Source organism: Cryptomeria japonica, unplaced genomic scaffold, assembly GCF_030272615.1.
Source record: "Cryptomeria japonica unplaced genomic scaffold, Sugi_1.0 HiC_scaffold_148, whole genome shotgun sequence".
NCBI lineage: Eukaryota > Viridiplantae > Streptophyta > Pinopsida > Cupressales > Cupressaceae > Cryptomeria > Cryptomeria japonica.
Window position 1 is genome coordinate 205,001 of NW_026728970.1, and position 6,158 is coordinate 211,158.

A 6,158-nucleotide genomic window follows, 5' to 3' on the forward strand; every position below is an offset into this window, starting at 1 on the left:
CGTTCCAAGGCGGCAGAGGAGGTTACCAGCCGAAGGATGCAGTAGCAATAACAGGTATAGTTCCGCGGCGGCCGAGAAGACTCACCGCATAGGAATCGGGATGCGAGGCGAGGGATGCGGCGGGAAGGCCCCGACGGCTAAACGGAAGAGGCTGCAGGGCCGCCTCGGAATGGTCCAAGCATCGGATGCGATTGGGACGACTACCAGTGCCAACCCCTTATCCCGCGATGCGTCCGATACACAGATAGTTCCAAGGCGGCCGAGGAGCCTCACCGCATATCAATCGGGGTGCGAGGCGAGGGATGGGGCGGGAAGGCCCCAACGGCTAGACGGAAGAGGCTTCAGGGCCACCTCGGAATGGTCCAAGCATCGGACGCGCTTGGGGCGACTGCCAGTGCCAACCCCTTATCCCGCGATGCGTCCGATACACAGATGGTTCCAAGGCGGCCGAGGAGCCTCACCGCATAGCAATCGGGGGTGCGAGGCGAGGGATGGGGCGGGAAGGCCCCAACGGCTAGACGGAAGAGGCTTCAGGGCCGCCTAGGAATGGTCCAAGCATCGGACACGCTTGGGGCGACTACCAGTGACAGCCCCCTATCCCGCGATGCGTCCGATACGAAGATGGTTCCAAGGCGGCCGAGGAGCCTCACCGCATAGCAATCGGGGTGCGAGGTGGGGGATGCGGCGAGATGGCCCCAACGGCTAGACGGAAGAGGCCACAGGGCCGCGTCGGAATAGTCCAAGCATCGGACGCGCTTGGGGCGACTACCAGTGACAACCCCTTATCCCGCGATGCGTCCGATACGAAGATAGTTCCAAGGCGGCCGAGGAGCCTCACCGCATAGCAATCGGGGTGCGAGGTGGGGGATGCGGCGAGATGGCCCCAACGGCTAGACGGAAGAGGCTGCAGGGCCGCCTCGGAATAGTCCAAGCATCGGACGCGCTTGGGGCCACTACCAGTGACAACCCCTTATCCCGCAATGCGTCCGATACGAAGATAGTTCCAAGGCGGCCGAAGAGCCTCACCGCATAGCAATCGGGGTGCGAGGTGGGGGATGCGGCGAGATGGCCCCAACGGCTAGACGGAAGAGGCCACAGGGCCGCCTCGGAATAGTCCAAGCATCGGACGCGCTTGGGGCGACTACCAGTGACAACCCCTTATCCCGCGATGCGTCCGATACGAAGATAGTTCCCAGGCGGCCGAGGAGCCTCACCGCATAGCAATCGGGGTGCGAGGCGAGGGATGCGGCGAGATGGCCCCAAAGGCTAGACGGAAGAGGCTGCAGGGCTGCCTCGGAATAGTCCAAGCATCGGACGCGCTTGGGGCGACTACCACTGCCAACCCCTTATCCCGCGATGCGTCCGATACACAGATAGTTCCGAGGCGGCCGAGGAGGTGGGGGATGCAGCGAGATGGCCCCAACGGCTAGACGGAAGAGGCTGCAGGGCCGCCTCGGAATAGTCCAAGCATCGGACGCGCTTGGGGCGACTACCAGTGACAACCCCTTATCCCGCGATGCGTCCGATACACAGATAGTTCCGAGGCGGCCAAGGAGCCTCACCGCATAGCAATCGTGGTGCGAGGTGGGGGATGCGGCGAGATGGCCCCAACGGCTAGACGGAAGAGGCTGCAGGGCCGCCTCGGAATGGTCCAAGCATCGGATGCGCTTGGGGCGACTACCACTGCCAACCCCTTATCCCGCGATGCGTCCGATACACAGATAGTTCCAAGGCGGCCGAGGAGCCTCACAGCATAGCAATCAGGGTGCGAGGCGAGGGATGCGGCGAGAAAGCCCCAACGGCTAGAGGGAAGAGGCTTCAGGTCCGCCTCGGAATGGTCCAAGCATCGGACGCGCTTGGGGCGACTACCAGTGACAACCCCTTATCCCGCGACGCGTCCGATACACAGATAGTTCCAAGGCGGCCGAGGAGCCTCACCGCATAGCAATCGGGGTGCGAGGCGAGGGATGCGGCGAGAAGGACCCAACGGCTACACGGAAGAGGCTTCGGGGCCGCCTCGGAATGGTCCAAGCATCGGACGCGCTTGGGGCGACTACCAGTGACAACCCCTTATCCCGCGACGCGTCCGATACACAGATAGTTCCAAGGCGGCCGAGGAGCCTCACCGCATAGCAATCGGGGTGCGAGGCGAGGGATGCGGCGAGAAGGACCCAACGGCTACACGGAAGAGGCTTCGGGGCCGCCTCGGAATGGTCCAAGCATCGGACGCGCTTGGGGCGACTACCAGTGACAACCCCTTATCCCGCGACGCGTCCGATACACAGATAGTTCCAAGGCGGCCGAGGAGCCTCACCGCATAGCAATCGGGGTGCGAGGCGAGGGATGCGGCGAGAAGGACCCAACGGCTAGACGGAAGAGGCTTCGGGTCCGCCTCGGAATGGTCCAAGCATCGGACGCGCTTGGGGCGACTACCAGTGACAACCCCTTATCCCGCGACGCGTCCGATACACAGATAGTTCCAAGGCGGCCGAGGAGCCTCACCGCATAGCAATCGGGGTGCGAGGCGAGGGATGCGGCGAGAAGGACCCAACGGCTAGACGGAAGAGGCTTCGGGTCCGCCTCGGAATGGTCCAAGCATCGGACGCGCTTGGGGCGACTACCAGTGACAACCCCTTATCCCGCGACGCGTCCGATACACAGATAGTTCCAAGGCGGCCGAGGAGCCTCACCGCATAGCAATCGGGGTGCGAGGCGAGGGATGCGGCGAGAAGGACCCAACGGCTAGACGGAAGAGGCTTCGGGTCCGCCTCGGAATGGTCCAAGCATCGGACGCGCTTGGGGCGACTACCAGTGACAACCCCTTATCCCGCGACGCGTCCGATACACAGATAGTTCCGAGGCGGCCGAGGAGCCTCACCGCATAGCAATCGGGGTGCGAGGCGAAGGATGCGGCGAGAAGGACCCAACGGCTAGACGGAAGAGGCTTCGGGTCCGCCTCGGAATGGTCTAAGCATCGGACGCGCTTGGGGCGACTACCAGTGACAACCCCTTATCCCGCGACGCGTCCGATACACAGATAGTTCCAAGGCGGCCGAGGAGCCTCACCGCATAGCAATCGGGGTGCGAGGCGAGGGATGCGGCGAGAAGGACCCAACGGCTAGACGGAAGAGGCTTCAGGGCCGCCTCGGAATGGTCCAAGCATCGGACGCGCTTGGGGCGACTACCAATGACAACCCCTTATCCCGCGACGCGTCCGATACACAGATAGTTCCGAGGCGGCCGAGGAGCCTCACCGCATAGCAATCGGGGTGCGAGGCGAGGGATGCGGCGAGAAGGACCCAACGGCTAGACGGAAGAGGCTTCAGGGCCGCCTCGGAATGGTCCAAGCATCGGACGCGCTTGGGGCGACTACCAGTGACAACCCCTTATCCCGCGACGCGTCCGATACACAGATAGTTCCGAGGCGGCCGAGGAGCCTCACCGCATAGCAATCGGGGTGCGAGGCGAGGGATGCGGCGAGAAGGACCCAACGGCTAGACGGAAGAGGCTTCAGGGCCGCCTCGGAATGGTCCAAGCATCGGACGCGCTTGGGGCGACTACCGTTGCCAACCCCTTATCCCGCGATGCGTCTGATACACAGATAGTTCCGAGGCGGCCGAGGAGCCTCACCGCATAGCAATCGGGTTGCGAGGCAGATTATTGGGAAGGGAACCCCCTGGGATGCGGCTCAAGCAGTGCCCAAAGGGACTGGAATGCGGAATCACATCGAGAGACCCAAATGCTATACGAGGGCTCAAATCGAATTATCGATTTGGCCACGACATGGACGCATCGGAACGACTACCTTTGCCGAACCACTCGCAATTGCATCCATACCGAAACCAATAGACATTTCCGTTAGAGCCCTCGCATAGCATTCGGGAATCTCGCATGCCCCTCTAAATCGACCAATGCTGGCGCTCAATGAAAATCCGAGCGCTACCACCGTTCGAGCGCCAGCATTGGTCGAGTTAGAGGGGCACGGGGGAGAATGCTCCAGTCAACACCTCCCCTATATAAGTTATTTGTCCGATTCTCGCACAACCGTAGTCTGCCTCGTCGAATCAAACAACGGTCCCAGATTCCGACTTCCGTTCCGTAGAGACCCAAAAGCTAGATGGAGGCTCGCAAGAAAGAGAGTCGGCGCATAGCAATCGGGTTTCTCGAACGTTTAGGGACCGAGCTCACTTGCGGATAGGGCAAAATCCGCCAAGCAACCCAAAAGCTAGACGGGGGCTCGAATCGAATCGCCTAGGCGGCCACAACAACGACGTGTTGGATCGACTACCAGTGCCAAACCATTCAGCAAGACTAGTCTGTGTCGAGGTCGGATAGAGATTCTCAGAGAGCGCCCGCATAGCATTTAGGAGACCTGCCGCGTCCCTCACACTCGACAAATGGTGGTGCACGTTTATAAATCCGAGCGATCCCAACCCTTTCAAGCACCAACATCGGTCGAGATAGAGGGGCACGGAGGGGGCTGCGTGAGACAACACAGTCCCCTATATAAGTTATTTGTCCGATTCTCACACATCCGAAGAATGGTCATCAAATCGGACAACAGCCCAAACTTCCGACTTCCGTCCCAGAAAGCCCAAGAGCTATCTAAAACGTTCATGGCCGGAACTCGATCGCGGCTATACCAGTCCGCCAAGCAACCCAAAAGCTAGACTGGAGCTCTAGTCGAATCACCTCTGTGGCCATTGCAAGGACGTGTTGGAGCGACTACCATTGCCGAACCATTCCGCAGGTCGAGTCCATACCAAGGCCGCATAGAGATTCACGATGAGCTCCTGCATAGCAATCAGGAGACTTGCCGTGTCCATCACAATCGATAAATCCTGGTGCAAGATTTTTGCATCCGAGCGCTCCAACCAGTCGAGCACCAGCATCAATCGACATAAACGGGCACGGGGGGAGGATGCTCGAGAACACTACCTCCCCTATATAAGTTATTTGTCCGATTCTCAAGCAGCCGAAGTCTGGTCATCGAATCGGGTCAAAGACCACAACTTCCGACTTTACCCACAATGCAAGTCATCGAATCGAACATCGGCCCCCGAGTCGGACTCCATGCGTATGTCAGGTCATCGGACCCAAATTCCGCCTTCCTGCGCATGGCGGGCCATCAATATCAACTCGGTCATCGGACCCAAACTCCGCCTTTTTGCGTATGGCACGCCTTCAAATCGGTCATCGGACCCAAATTCCGCCTTCCTGTGCATGGCGGGCCATCAACATCAACTCGGTCATCGGACCCAAATTCCGCCTTTCTGCGCATGGCACGCCATCAACTCGGTCATCGGACCCAAATTCCGCCTTCCTGCGCATGGCAGGTCATCGGACACAAATTCAGACCTCGCCAATATGCCTACGTATCGAATCGGTCATCGGACCCAACTTCCGACTTCATCCATACTGTAGGGTCTTTGAGGTTGGCGCGGTGCGCTCAACCCAGGGAGTCGACCCATCGAAGCATACACCTCCCCTATATAAGCTATTTGTCCGATTCCCACACCTGTGTAGTTTGCACCTCTGACCAGGACATCGACCCCAACTTCCGAACTCGACTGCAACGACGGCACCAGCGCCTTGGTGCGCACCTTGCGACGCACAGTCCCAACATTCGCCTTCCTGCACATGGCAGGTCATCGGACCCAAATTCCGACCTCGCGAGTATGCCTACATATCGAATCGGTCATCGGACCCAACTTCCGACTTCATCCATACCGTAGGGTCTTTGAGGTTGGCGCGGTGCGCTCAACCCGGGGAGTCGACCCAACGAAGCATACACCTCCCCTATATAAGCTATTTGTCCGATTCCCACACCTGTGTAGTTTGCACCTCCGATCAAGACATCGACCCCAACTTCCGAACTCGCCTCCAACGACCGAACCAGCGCCTTGGTGCGCACCTTGCAACGCACAGTGCCAACATTCGCCTTCCTGCACGTGGCAGGTCATCGGACCCAAATTCCGACCTCGCGAGTATGCCTACATATCGAATCGGTCATCGGACCCAACTTCCGACTTCATCCATACCGTAGGGTCTTTGAGGTTGGCGCGGTGCGCTCAACCCGGGGAGTCGACCCAACGAAGCATACACCTCCCCTATATAAGCTATTTGTCCGATTCCCACACCTGTGTAGCTTGCACCTC